This window comes from Lithobates pipiens, unplaced genomic scaffold (genome assembly GCF_037356315.1).
Source record: "Lithobates pipiens isolate NorthernLeopardFrog02 unplaced genomic scaffold, aLitPip1_a1.2 Scaffold_13, whole genome shotgun sequence".
NCBI lineage: Eukaryota > Metazoa > Chordata > Amphibia > Anura > Ranidae > Lithobates > Lithobates pipiens.
The window spans coordinates 385,479,022-385,492,883 of NW_027507718.1; the positions used below are offsets into that span (position 1 = coordinate 385,479,022).

Consider the following 13,862-nt stretch of genomic DNA (forward strand, 5'->3'; position numbering starts at 1 on the left):
GAAGCCAAGGAGAGATTGGCAGAGATCGGGTGGCTGACACCTCTACTAGTAAATGGTTGGTAAGGGGGATACCACTGGCAGTAGCGAATCAGATAGACTGAAGGGCGAATGGTCTGTTTAGAGGCAGGCCATAGAGTAAGGAGTTGCAATAGTCGAGAGATATCACGGGAGTGAAGTGGAAGTTTGGTGGTGTCATTGGTAAAAATGGGGCATTCTTTGGAATTCTTATTGTGGGGAAGGTAGCGAGATTTAGACAGTAAATAGTTGTGGGGCTGACAAAAGGGTACATAAAGAATTACAGCTTGCACCGGGCATGAGGGAAGGGAACAATATAACACAGGTTAGCTTACCATTCCCTCTCTTTGCTCTGAATTGCACAGGGTACTTCCAATTTTGCTGATATCAACTCTCAAGAGAAGCCTAAACCACTAGGCTCTATCGTTAAACTTGTGCAGCAAATCCACGTCAATAAAGCTCCCTTATGAATGTAATCCATTACTTTATAAAGCATTAGAGCAGCATCACTATGAAGAATGACTATATAAAACCGACTCTGGTGGGACTCGAACCCACAACCTTTAAATTACTACACCAACTAGAAGTCCAATGCGCTATCCATTGCGCCACAGAGCCCTCTCTGAAGACTTTGTTAGAGGAACTTGCCTGAGGAACTATTCAAGTCGTGACAAATAAACACAATTGAATAATGGTCACTGCTAAATAATAGGAATGAGCTCAAGATCTGGTCCAGATACAGTTTAAGATTTAAATTTACCTGCTTGGGCATGTGCCTTAGTGCAATATCTTTTGATATTTAAGTGGGAACCGTAGGTCATGTTAAGTAGAAATATTTGTACCGTTGATTAGTTGTTGGAGAAAGGAAGAGCTCAGCAATTAGGTGATGGCAGGAAAGACTATCCTGAATAGATGAGTTTGCAGGGATCACCTGAAGCATACAGACAGGGAAATAGCCATATAGATTGGTGTCGGGAATCTGAGAGGATGGGATAGTCCATGGGAAAATCCCAGAGGACAGCATGGGATGAAGTGCTGAGGGAGCTAGCGAACAGGAGTTCTTGGAAGCAGAGAACAGGGTGGTTTATTTGATACTATATGATAAGGTTAATGATGTAGCTAGAGGCAGAGTTGTGGGAAGCTTTTTATGCCCTTAGTATTTTGAATTTGATTTGTTGGGAGAACGGAAGCCAAGGAGAGATTGGCAGAGATCGGGTGGCTGACACCTCTACTAGTAAATGGTTGGTAAGGGGGATACAACTGGCAGTAGCGAATCAGATAGACTGAAGGGGGAATGGTCTGTTTAGAGGCAGGCCATAGAGTAAGGAGTTGCAATAGTCGAGAGATATCACGGGAGTGAAGTGGAAGTTTGGTGGTGTCATTGTTAAAAATGGGGCATTCTTTGGAATTCTTATTGTGGGGAAGGTAGCGAGATTTAGACAGTAAATAGTTGTGGGGCTGACAAAAGGGTACATAAAGAATTACAGCTTGCACCGGGCATGAGGGAAGGGAACAATATAACGCAGGTTAGCTTACCATTCCCTCTCTTTGCTCTGAATTGCACAGGGTACTTCCAATTTTGCTGATATCAACTCTCAAGAGAAGCCTAAACCACTAGGCTCTATCGTTAACTTGTGCAGCAAATCCACGTCAATAAAGCTCCCTTATGAATGTAATCCATTACTTTATAAAGCATTAGAGCAGCATCACTATGAAGAATGACTATATAAAACCGACTCTGGTGGGACTCGAACCCACAACCTTTGAATTACTACACCAACTAGAAGTCCAATGCGCTATCCATTGCGCCACAGAGCCCTCTCTGAAGACTTTGTTAGAGGAACTTGCCTGAGGAACTATTCAAGTCGTGACAAATAAACACAATTGAATAATGGTCACTGCTAAATAATAGGGATGAGCTCAAGATCTGGTCCAGATACAGTTTAAGATTTAAGTTTACCTGCTTGGGCATGTGCCTTAGTGCAATATCTTTTGATATTTAAGTGGGAACCGGAGGTCATGTTAAGTAGAAATATTTGTACCGTTGATTAGTTGTTGGAGAAAGGAAGAGCTCAGCAATTAGGTGATGGCAGGAAAGACTATCCTGAATAGATGAGTTTGCAGGGATCACCTGAAGCATACAGACAGGGAAATAGCCATATAGATTGGTGTAGGGAATCTGAGAGGATGGGATAGTCCATGGGAAAATCCCAGAGGACAGCATGGGATGAAGTGTTGAGGGAGCTAGCGAACAGGAGTTCTTGGAAGCAGAGAACAGGGTGGTTTATTTGATACTATATGATAAGGTTAATGATGTAGCTAGAGGCAGAGTTGTGGGAAGCTTTTTATGCCCTTAGTATTTTGAATTTGATTTGTTGGGAGAACGGAAGCCAAGGAGAGATTGGCAGAGATCGGGTGGCTGACACCTCTACTAGTAAATGGTTGGTAAGGGGGATACAACTGGCAGTAGCGAATCAGATAGACTGAAGGGGGAATGGTCTGTTTAGAGGCAGGCCATAGAGTAAGGAGTTGCAATAGTCGAGAGATATCACGGGAGTGAAGTGGAAGTTTGGTGGTGTCATTGTTAAAAATGGGGCATTCTTTGGAATTCTTATTGTGGGGAAGGTAGCGAGATTTAGACAGTAAATAGTTGTGGGGCTGACAAAAGGGTACATAAAGAATTACAGCTTGCACCGGGCATGAGGGAAGGGAACAATATAACGCAGGTTAGCTTACCATTCCCTCTCTTTGCTCTGAATTGCACAGGGTACTTCCAATTTTGCTGATATCAACTCTCAAGAGAAGCCTAAACCACTAGGCTCTATCGTTAACTTGTGCAGCAAATCCACGTCAATAAAGCTCCCTTATGAATGTAATCCATTACTTTATAAAGCATTAGAGCAGCATCACTATGAAGAATGACTATATAAAACCGACTCTGGTGGGACTCGAACCCACAACCTTTGAATTACTACACCAACTAGAAGTCCAATGCGCTATCCATTGCGCCACAGAGCCCTCTCTGAAGACTTTGTTAGAGGAACTTGCCTGAGGAACTATTCAAGTCGTGACAAATAAACACAATTGAATAATGGTCACTGCTAAATAATAGGGATGAGCTCAAGATCTGGTCCAGATACAGTTTAAGATTTAAGTTTACCTGCTTGGGCATGTGCCTTAGTGCAATATCTTTTGATATTTAAGTGGGAACCGGAGGTCATGTTAAGTAGAAATATTTGTACCGTTGATTAGTTGTTGGAGAAAGGAAGAGCTCAGCAATTAGGTGATGGCAGGAAAGACTATCCTGAATAGATGAGTTTGCAGGGATCACCTGAAGCATACAGACAGGGAAATAGCCATATAGATTGGTGTAGGGAATCTGAGAGGATGGGATAGTCCATGGGAAAATCCCAGAGGACAGCATGGGATGAAGTGTTGAGGGAGCTAGCGAACAGGAGTTCTTGGAAGCAGAGAACAGGGTGGTTTATTTGATACTATATGATAAGGTTAATGATGTAGCTAGAGGCAGAGTTGTGGGAAGCTTTTTATGCCCTTAGTATTTTGAATTTGATTTGTTGGGAGAACGGAAGCCAAGGAGAGATTGGCAGAGATCGGGTGGCTGACACCTCTACTAGTAAATGGTTGGTAAGGGGGATACAACTGGCAGTAGCGAATCAGATAGACTGAAGGGCGAATGGTCTGTTTAGAGGCAGGCCATAGAGTAAGGAGTTGCAATAGTCGAGAGATATCACGGGAGTGAAGTGGAAGTTTGGTGGTGTCATTGGTAAAAATGGGGCATTCTTTGGAATTCTTATTGTGGGGAAGGTAGCGAGATTTAGACAGTAAATAGTTGTGGGGCTGACAAAAGGGTACATAAAGAATTACAGCTTGCACCGGGCATGAGGGAAGGGAACAATATAACGCAGGTTAGCTTACCATTCCCTCTCTTTGCTCTGAATTGCACAGGGTACTTCCAATTTTGCTGATATCAACTCTCAAGAGAAGCCTAAACCACTAGGCTCTATCGTTAACTTGTGCAGCAAATCCACGTCAATAAAGCTCCCTTATGAATGTAATCCATTACTTTATAAAGCATTAGAGCAGCATCACTATGAAGAATGACTATATAAAACCGACTCTGGTGGGACTCGAACCCACAACCTTTGAATTACTACACCAACTAGAAGTCCAATGCGCTATCCATTGCGCCACAGAGCCCTCTCTGAAGACTTTGTTAGAGGAACTTGCCTGAGGAACTATTCAAGTCGTAACAAATAAACACAATTGAATAATGGTCACTGCTAAATAATAGGGATGAGCTCAAGATCTGGTCCAGATACAGTTTAAGATTTAAATTTACCTGCTTGGGCATGTGCCTTAGTGCAATATCTTTTGATATTTAAGTGGGAACCGGAGGTCATGTTAAGTAGAAATATTTGTACCGTTGATTAGTTGTTGGAGAAAGGAAGAGCTCAGCAATTAGGTGATGGCAGGAAAGACTATCCTGAAAAGATGAGTTTGCAGGGATCACCTGAAGCATACAGACAGGGAAATAGCCATATAGATTGGTGTAGGGAATCTGAGAGGATGGGATAGTCCATGGGAAAATCCCAGAGGACAGCATGGGATGAAGTGTTGAGGGAGCTAGCAAACAGGAGTTCTTGGAAGCAGAGAACAGGGTGGTTTTTTTGATACTATATGATAAGGTTAATGATGTAGCTAGAGGCAGAGTTGTGGGAAGCTTTTTATGCCCTTAGTATTTTGAATTTGATTTGTTGGGAGAACGGAAGCCAAGGAGAGATTGGCAGAGATCGGGTGGCTGACACCTCTACTAGTAAATGGTTGGTAAGGGGGATACAACTGGCAGTAGCGAATCAGATAGACTGAAGGGGGAATGGTCTGTTTAGAGGCAGGCCATAGAGTAAGTTGTTGCAATAGTCGAGAGATATCACGGGAGTGAAGTGGAAGTTTGGTGGTGTCATTGTTAAAAATGGGGCATTCTTTGGAATTCTTATTGTGGGGAAGGTAGCGAGATTTAGACAGTAAATAGTTGTGGGGCTGACAAAAGGGTACATACAGAATTACAGCTTGCACCGGGCATGAGGGAAGGGAACAATATAACGCAGGTTAGCTTACCATTCCCTCTCTTTGCTCTGAATTGCACAGGGTACTTCCAATTTTGCTGATATCAACTCTCAAGAGAAGCCTAAACCACTAGGCTCTATCGTTAACTTGTGCAGCAAATCCACGTCAATAAAGCTCCCTTATGAATGTAATCCATTACTTTATAAAGCATTAGAGCAGCATCACTATGAAGAATGACTATATAAAACCGACTCTGGTGGGACTCGAACCCACAACCTTTGAATTACTACACCAACTAGAAGTCCAATGCGCTATCCATTGCGCCACAGAGCCCTCTCTAAAGACTTTGTTAGAGGAACTTGCCTGAGGAACTATTCAAGTCGTGACAAATAAACACAATTGAATAATGGTCACTGCTAAATAATAGGGATGAGCTCAAGATCTGGTCCAGATACAGTTTAAGATTTAAGTTTACCTGCTTGGGCATGTGCCTTAGTGCAATATCTTTTGATATTTAAGTGGGAACCGGAGGTCATGTTAAGTAGAAATATTTGTACCGTTGATTAGTTGTTGGAGAAAGGAAGAGCTCAGCAATTAGGTGATGGCAGGAAAGACTATCCTGAATAGATGAGTTTGCAGGGATCACCTGAAGCATACAGACAGGGAAATAGCCATATAGATTGGTGTAGGGAATCTGAGAGGATGGGATAGTCCATGGGAAAATCCCAGAGGACAGCATGGGATGAAGTGTTGAGGGAGCTAGCGAACAGGAGTTCTTGGAAGCAGAGAACAGGGTGGTTTATTTGATACTATATGATAAGGTTAATGATGTAGCTAGAGGCAGAGTTGTGGGAAGCTTTTTATGCCCTTAGTATTTTGAATTTGATTTGTTGGGAGAACGGAAGCCAAGGAGAGATTGGCAGAGATCGGGTGGCTGACACCTCTACTAGTAAATGGTTGGTAAGGGGGATACAACTGGCAGTAGCGAATCAGATAGACTGAAGGGGGAATGGTCTGTTTAGAGGCAGGCCATAGAGTAAGGAGTTGCAATAGTCGAGAGATATCACGGGAGTGAAGTGGAAGTTTGGTGGTGTCATTGTTAAAAATGGGGCATTCTTTGGAATTCTTATTGTGGGGAAGGTAGCGAGATTTAGACAGTAAATAGTTGTGGGGCTGACAAAAGGGTACATAAAGAATTACAGCTTGCACCGGGCATGAGGGAAGGGAACAATATAACGCAGGTTAGCTTACCATTCCCTCTCTTTGCTCTGAATTGCACAGGGTACTTCCAATTTTGCTGATATCAACTCTCAAGAGAAGCCTAAACCACTAGGCTCTATCGTTAACTTGTGCAGCAAATCCACGTCAATAAAGCTCCCTTATGAATGTAATCCATTACTTTATAAAGCATTAGAGCAGCATCACTATGAAGAATGACTATATAAAACCGACTCTGGTGGGACTCGAACCCACAACCTTTGAATTACTACACCAACTAGAAGTCCAATGCGCTATCCATTGCGCCACAGAGCCCTCTCTGAAGACTTTGTTAGAGGAACTTGCCTGAGGAACTATTCAAGTCGTGACAAATAAACACAATTGAATAATGGTCACTGCTAAATAATAGGGATGAGCTCAAGATCTGGTCCAGATACAGTTTAAGATTTAAGTTTACCTGCTTGGGCATGTGCCTTAGTGCAATATCTTTTGATATTTAAGTGGGAACCGGAGGTCATGTTAAGTAGAAATATTTGTACCGTTGATTAGTTGTTGGAGAAAGGAAGAGCTCAGCAATTAGGTGATGGCAGGAAAGACTATCCTGAATAGATGAGTTTGCAGGGATCACCTGAAGCATACAGACAGGGAAATAGCCATATAGATTGGTGTAGGGAATCTGAGAGGATGGGATAGTCCATGGGAAAATCCCAGAGGACAGCATGGGATGAAGTGTTGAGGGAGCTAGCGAACAGGAGTTCTTGGAAGCAGAGAACAGGGTGGTTTATTTGATACTATATGATAAGGTTAATGATGTAGCTAGAGGCAGAGTTGTGGGAAGCTTTTTATGCCCTTAGTATTTTGAATTTGATTTGTTGGGAGAACGGAAGCCAAGGAGAGATTGGCAGAGATCGGGTGGCTGACACCTCTACTAGTAAATGGTTGGTAAGGGGGATACAACTGGCAGTAGCGAATCAGATAGACTGAAGGGCGAATGGTCTGTTTAGAGGCAGGCCATAGAGTAAGGAGTTGCAATAGTCGAGAGATATCACGGGAGTGAAGTGGAAGTTTGGTGGTGTCATTGGTAAAAATGGGGCATTCTTTGGAATTCTTATTGTGGGGAAGGTAGCGAGATTTAGACAGTAAATAGTTGTGGGGCTGACAAAAGGGTACATAAAGAATTACAGCTTGCACCGGGCATGAGGGAAGGGAACAATATAACGCAGGTTAGCTTACCATTCCCTCTCTTTGCTCTGAATTGCACAGGGTACTTCCAATTTTGCTGATATCAACTCTCAAGAGAAGCCTAAACCACTAGGCTCTATCGTTAACTTGTGCAGCAAATCCACGTCAATAAAGCTCCCTTATGAATGTAATCCATTACTTTATAAAGCATTAGAGCAGCATCACTATGAAGAATGACTATATAAAACCGACTCTGGTGGGACTCGAACCCACAACCTTTGAATTACTACACCAACTAGAAGTCCAATGCGCTATCCATTGCGCCACAGAGCCCTCTCTGAAGACTTTGTTAGAGGAACTTGCCTGAGGAACTATTCAAGTCGTAACAAATAAACACAATTGAATAATGGTCACTGCTAAATAATAGGGATGAGCTCAAGATCTGGTCCAGATACAGTTTAAGATTTAAATTTACCTGCTTGGGCATGTGCCTTAGTGCAATATCTTTTGATATTTAAGTGGGAACCGGAGGTCATGTTAAGTAGAAATATTTGTACCGTTGATTAGTTGTTGGAGAAAGGAAGAGCTCAGCAATTAGGTGATGGCAGGAAAGACTATCCTGAATAGATGAGTTTGCAGGGATCACCTGAAGCATACAGACAGGGAAATAGCCATATAGATTGGTGTAGGGAATCTGAGAGGATGGGATAGTCCATGGGAAAATCCCAGAGGACAGCATGGGATGAAGTGTTGAGGGAGCTAGCAAACAGGAGTTCTTGGAAGCAGAGAACAGGGTGGTTTTTTTGATACTATATGATAAGGTTAATGATGTAGCTAGAGGCAGAGTTGTGGGAAGCTTTTTATGCCCTTAGTATTTTGAATTTGATTTGTTGGGAGAACGGAAGCCAAGGAGAGATTGGCAGAGATCGGGTGGCTGACACCTCTACTAGTAAATGGTTGGTAAGGGGGATACAACTGGCAGTAGCGAATCAGATAGACTGAAGGGGGAATGGTCTGTTTAGAGGCAGGCCATAGAGTAAGTTGTTGCAATAGTCGAGAGATATCACGGGAGTGAAGTGGAAGTTTGGTGGTGTCATTGTTAAAAATGGGGCATTCTTTGGAATTCTTATTGTGGGGAAGGTAGCGAGATTTAGACAGTAAATAGTTGTGGGGCTGACAAAAGGGTACATACAGAATTACAGCTTGCACCGGGCATGAGGGAAGGGAACAATATAACGCAGGTTAGCTTACCATTCCCTCTCTTTGCTCTGAATTGCACAGGGTACTTCCAATTTTGCTGATATCAACTCTCAAGAGAAGCCTAAACCACTAGGCTCTATCGTTAACTTGTGCAGCAAATCCACGTCAATAAAGCTCCCTTATGAATGTAATCCATTACTTTATAAAGCATTAGAGCAGCATCACTATGAAGAATGACTATATAAAACCGACTCTGGTGGGACTCGAACCCACAACCTTTGAATTACTACACCAACTAGAAGTCCAATGCGCTATCCATTGCGCCACAGAGCCCTCTCTGAAGACTTTGTTAGAGGAACTTGCCTGAGGAACTATTCAAGTCGTGACAAATAAACACAATTGAATAATGGTCACTGCTAAATAATAGGGATGAGCTCAAGATCTGGTCCAGATACAGTTTAAGATTTAAGTTTACCTGCTTGGGCATGTGCCTTAGTGCAATATCTTTTGATATTTAAGTGGGAACCGGAGGTCATGTTAAGTAGAAATATTTGTACCGTTGATTAGTTGTTGGAGAAAGGAAGAGCTCAGCAATTAGGTGATGGCAGGAAAGACTATCCTGAATAGATGAGTTTGCAGGGATCACCTGAAGCATACAGACAGGGAAATAGCCATATAGATTGGTGTAGGGAATCTGAGAGGATGGGATAGTCCATGGGAAAATCCCAGAGGACAGCATGGGATGAAGTGTTGAGGGAGCTAGCGAACAGGAGTTCTTGGAAGCAGAGAACAGGGTGGTTTATTTGATACTATATGATAAGGTTAATGATGTAGCTAGAGGCAGAGTTGTGGGAAGCTTTTTATGCCCTTAGTATTTTGAATTTGATTTGTTGGGAGAACGGAAGCCAAGGAGAGATTGGCAGAGATCGGGTGGCTGACACCTCTACTAGTAAATGGTTGGTAAGGGGGATACAACTGGCAGTAGCGAATCAGATAGACTGAAGGGGGAATGGTCTGTTTAGAGGCAGGCCATAGAGTAAGGAGTTGCAATAGTCGAGAGATATCACGGGAGTGAAGTGGAAGTTTGGTGGTGTCATTGTTAAAAATGGGGCATTCTTTGGAATTCTTATTGTGGGGAAGGTAGCGAGATTTAGACAGTAAATAGTTGTGGGGCTGACAAAAGGGTACATAAAGAATTACAGCTTGCACCGGGCATGAGGGAAGGGAACAATATAACGCAGGTTAGCTTACCATTCCCTCTCTTTGCTCTGAATTGCACAGGGTACTTCCAATTTTGCTGATATCAACTCTCAAGAGAAGCCTAAACCACTAGGCTCTATCGTTAACTTGTGCAGCAAATCCACGTCAATAAAGCTCCCTTATGAATGTAATCCATTACTTTATAAAGCATTAGAGCAGCATCACTATGAAGAATGACTATATAAAACCGACTCTGGTGGGACTCGAACCCACAACCTTTGAATTACTACACCAACTAGAAGTCCAATGCGCTATCCATTGCGCCACAGAGCCCTCTCTGAAGACTTTGTTAGAGGAACTTGCCTGAGGAACTATTCAAGTCGTGACAAATAAACACAATTGAATAATGGTCACTGCTAAATAATAGGGATGAGCTCAAGATCTGGTCCAGATACAGTTTAAGATTTAAGTTTACCTGCTTGGGCATGTGCCTTAGTGCAATATCTTTTGATATTTAAGTGGGAACCGGAGGTCATGTTAAGTAGAAATATTTGTACCGTTGATTAGTTGTTGGAGAAAGGAAGAGCTCAGCAATTAGGTGATGGCAGGAAAGACTATCCTGAATAGATGAGTTTGCAGGGATCACCTGAAGCATACAGACAGGGAAATAGCCATATAGATTGGTGTAGGGAATCTGAGAGGATGGGATAGTCCATGGGAAAATCCCAGAGGACAGCATGGGATGAAGTGTTGAGGGAGCTAGCGAACAGGAGTTCTTGGAAGCAGAGAACAGGGTGGTTTATTTGATACTATATGATAAGGTTAATGATGTAGCTAGAGGCAGAGTTGTGGGAAGCTTTTTATGCCCTTAGTATTTTGAATTTGATTTGTTGGGAGAACGGAAGCCAAGGAGAGATTGGCAGAGATCGGGTGGCTGACACCTCTACTAGTAAATGGTTGGTAAGGGGGATACAACTGGCAGTAGCGAATCAGATAGACTGAAGGGCGAATGGTCTGTTTAGAGGCAGGCCATAGAGTAAGGAGTTGCAATAGTCGAGAGATATCACGGGAGTGAAGTGGAAGTTTGGTGGTGTCATTGGTAAAAATGGGGCATTCTTTGGAATTCTTATTGTGGGGAAGGTAGCGAGATTTAGACAGTAAATAGTTGTGGGGCTGACAAAAGGGTACATAAAGAATTACAGCTTGCACCGGGCATGAGGGAAGGGAACAATATAACGCAGGTTAGCTTACCATTCCCTCTCTTTGCTCTGAATTGCACAGGGTACTTCCAATTTTGCTGATATCAACTCTCAAGAGAAGCCTAAACCACTAGGCTCTATCGTTAACTTGTGCAGCAAATCCACGTCAATAAAGCTCCCTTATGAATGTAATCCATTACTTTATAAAGCATTAGAGCAGCATCACTATGAAGAATGACTATATAAAACCGACTCTGGTGGGACTCGAACCCACAACCTTTGAATTACTACACCAACTAGAAGTCCAATGCGCTATCCATTGCGCCACAGAGCCCTCTCTGAAGACTTTGTTAGAGGAACTTGCCTGAGGAACTATTCAAGTCGTAACAAATAAACACAATTGAATAATGGTCACTGCTAAATAATAGGGATGAGCTCAAGATCTGGTCCAGATACAGTTTAAGATTTAAATTTACCTGCTTGGGCATGTGCCTTAGTGCAATATCTTTTGATATTTAAGTGGGAACCGGAGGTCATGTTAAGTAGAAATATTTGTACCGTTGATTAGTTGTTGGAGAAAGGAAGAGCTCAGCAATTAGGTGATGGCAGGAAAGACTATCCTGAATAGATGAGTTTGCAGGGATCACCTGAAGCATACAGACAGGGAAATAGCCATATAGATTGGTGTAGGGAATCTGAGAGGATGGGATAGTCCATGGGAAAATCCCAGAGGACAGCATGGGATGAAGTGTTGAGGGAGCTAGCAAACAGGAGTTCTTGGAAGCAGAGAACAGGGTGGTTTTTTTGATACTATATGATAAGGTTAATGATGTAGCTAGAGGCAGAGTTGTGGGAAGCTTTTTATGCCCTTAGTATTTTGAATTTGATTTGTTGGGAGAACGGAAGCCAAGGAGAGATTGGCAGAGATCGGGTGGCTGACACCTCTACTAGTAAATGGTTGGTAAGGGGGATACAACTGGCAGTAGCGAATCAGATAGACTGAAGGGGGAATGGTCTGTTTAGAGGCAGGCCATAGAGTAAGTTGTTGCAATAGTCGAGAGATATCACGGGAGTGAAGTGGAAGTTTGGTGGTGTCATTGTTAAAAATGGGGCATTCTTTGGAATTCTTATTGTGGGGAAGGTAGCGAGATTTAGACAGTAAATAGTTGTGGGGCTGACAAAAGGGTACATACAGAATTACAGCTTGCACCGGGCATGAGGGAAGGGAACAATATAACGCAGGTTAGCTTACCATTCCCTCTCTTTGCTCTGAATTGCACAGGGTACTTCCAATTTTGCTGATATCAACTCTCAAGAGAAGCCTAAACCACTAGGCTCTATCGTTAACTTGTGCAGCAAATCCACGTCAATAAAGCTCCCTTATGAATGTAATCCATTACTTTATAAAGCATTAGAGCAGCATCACTATGAAGAATTACTATATAAAACCGACTCTGGTGGGACTCGAACCCACAACCTTTGAATTACTACACCAACTAGAAGTCCAATGCGCTATCCATTGCGCCACAGAGCCCTCTCTGAAGAATTTGTTAGAGGAACTTGCCTGAGGAACTATTCAAGTCGTAACAAATAAACACAATTGAATAATGGTCACTGCTAAATAATAGGGATGAGCTCAAGATCTGGTCCAGATACAGTTTAAGATTTAAATTTACCTGCTTGAGCATGTGCCTTAGTGCAATATCTTTTGATATTTAAGTGGGAACCGGAGGTCATGTTAAGTAGAAATATTTGTACCGTTGATTAGTTGTTGGAGAAAGGAAGAGCTCAGCAATTAGGTGATGGCAGGAAAGACTATCCTGAATAGATGAGTTTGCAGGGATCACCTGAAGCATACAGACAGGGAAATAGCCATATAGATTGGTGTAGGGAATCTGAGAGGATGGGATAGTCCATGGGAAAATCCCAGAGGACAGCATGGGATGAAGTGTTGAGGGAGCTAGCGAACAGGAGTTCTTGGAAGCAGAGAACAGGGTGGTTTATTTGATACTATATGATAAGGTTAATGATGTAGCTAGAGGCAGAGTTGTGGGAAGCTTTTTATGCCCTTAGTATTTTGAATTTGATTTGTTGGGAGAACGGAAGCCAAGGAGAGATTGGCAGAGATCGGGTGGCTGACACCTCTACTAGTAAATGGTTGGTAAGGGGGATACAACTGGCAGTAGCGAATCAGATAGACTGAAGGGCGAATGGTCTGTTTAGAGGCAGGCCATAGAGTAAGGAGTTGCAATAGTCGAGAGATATCACGGGAGTGAAGTGGAAGTTTGGTGGTGTCATTGGTAAAAATGGGGCATTCTTTGGAATTCTTATTGTGGGGAAGGTAGCGAGATTTAGACAGTAATCAGTTGTGGGGCTGACAAAAGGCTACATAAAGAATTACAGCTTGCACCGGGCATGAGGGAAGGGAACAATATAACGCAGGTTAGCTTACCATTCCCTCTCTTTGCTCTGAATTGCACAGGGTACTTCCAATTTTGCTGATATCAACTCTCAAGAGAAGCCTAAACCACTAGGCTCTATCGTTAACTTGTGCAGCAAATCCACGTCAATAAAGCTCCCTTATGAATGTAATCCATTACTTTATAAAGCATTAGAGCAGCATCACTATGAAGAATGACTATATAAAACCGACTCTGGTGGGACTCGAACCCACAACCTTTGAATTACTACACCAACTAGAAGTCCAATGCGCTATCCATTGCGCCACAGAGCCCTCTCTGAAGACTTTGTTAGAGGAACTTG

General features: G+C 42.7%; 12 non-coding genes across 12 annotated transcripts; all 12 read right to left on the minus strand.

Annotated features, from left to right (window-relative positions):
* Positions 1-548: 548 nt before the first annotated feature.
* TRNAR-UCU (transfer RNA arginine (anticodon UCU)) lies at positions 549-633 on the minus strand. Its single transcript is given in 2 exon segments — positions 549-584; positions 597-633. It is a non-coding gene; the product is annotated as a tRNA-Arg (tRNA).
* A 1,115-nt stretch (positions 634-1,748) lies between these two features.
* TRNAR-UCU (transfer RNA arginine (anticodon UCU)) lies at positions 1,749-1,833 on the minus strand. The gene is given in 2 exon segments: positions 1,749-1,784; positions 1,797-1,833. It is a non-coding gene; the product is annotated as a tRNA-Arg (tRNA).
* A 1,115-nt stretch (positions 1,834-2,948) lies between these two features.
* TRNAR-UCU (transfer RNA arginine (anticodon UCU)) lies at positions 2,949-3,033 on the minus strand. Its single transcript is given in 2 exon segments — positions 2,949-2,984; positions 2,997-3,033. It is a non-coding gene; the product is annotated as a tRNA-Arg (tRNA).
* Positions 3,034-4,148: 1,115 nt separating this feature from the next.
* TRNAR-UCU (transfer RNA arginine (anticodon UCU)) lies at positions 4,149-4,233 on the minus strand. Its single transcript is given in 2 exon segments — positions 4,149-4,184; positions 4,197-4,233. It is a non-coding gene; the product is annotated as a tRNA-Arg (tRNA).
* A 1,115-nt stretch (positions 4,234-5,348) lies between these two features.
* TRNAR-UCU (transfer RNA arginine (anticodon UCU)) lies at positions 5,349-5,433 on the minus strand. Its single transcript is given in 2 exon segments — positions 5,349-5,384; positions 5,397-5,433. It is a non-coding gene; the product is annotated as a tRNA-Arg (tRNA).
* A 1,115-nt stretch (positions 5,434-6,548) lies between these two features.
* On the minus strand, positions 6,549-6,633 carry TRNAR-UCU (transfer RNA arginine (anticodon UCU)). The gene is given in 2 exon segments: positions 6,549-6,584; positions 6,597-6,633. It is a non-coding gene; the product is annotated as a tRNA-Arg (tRNA).
* Positions 6,634-7,748: 1,115 nt separating this feature from the next.
* Positions 7,749-7,833, minus strand: TRNAR-UCU (transfer RNA arginine (anticodon UCU)). The gene is given in 2 exon segments: positions 7,749-7,784; positions 7,797-7,833. It is a non-coding gene; the product is annotated as a tRNA-Arg (tRNA).
* Positions 7,834-8,948: 1,115 nt separating this feature from the next.
* TRNAR-UCU (transfer RNA arginine (anticodon UCU)) lies at positions 8,949-9,033 on the minus strand. The gene is given in 2 exon segments: positions 8,949-8,984; positions 8,997-9,033. It is a non-coding gene; the product is annotated as a tRNA-Arg (tRNA).
* Positions 9,034-10,148: 1,115 nt separating this feature from the next.
* TRNAR-UCU (transfer RNA arginine (anticodon UCU)) lies at positions 10,149-10,233 on the minus strand. The gene is given in 2 exon segments: positions 10,149-10,184; positions 10,197-10,233. It is a non-coding gene; the product is annotated as a tRNA-Arg (tRNA).
* Positions 10,234-11,348: 1,115 nt separating this feature from the next.
* TRNAR-UCU (transfer RNA arginine (anticodon UCU)) lies at positions 11,349-11,433 on the minus strand. The gene is given in 2 exon segments: positions 11,349-11,384; positions 11,397-11,433. It is a non-coding gene; the product is annotated as a tRNA-Arg (tRNA).
* Positions 11,434-12,548: 1,115 nt separating this feature from the next.
* Positions 12,549-12,633, minus strand: TRNAR-UCU (transfer RNA arginine (anticodon UCU)). The gene is given in 2 exon segments: positions 12,549-12,584; positions 12,597-12,633. It is a non-coding gene; the product is annotated as a tRNA-Arg (tRNA).
* Positions 12,634-13,748: 1,115 nt separating this feature from the next.
* TRNAR-UCU (transfer RNA arginine (anticodon UCU)) lies at positions 13,749-13,833 on the minus strand. The gene is given in 2 exon segments: positions 13,749-13,784; positions 13,797-13,833. It is a non-coding gene; the product is annotated as a tRNA-Arg (tRNA).
* Positions 13,834-13,862: the final 29 nt, after the last annotated feature.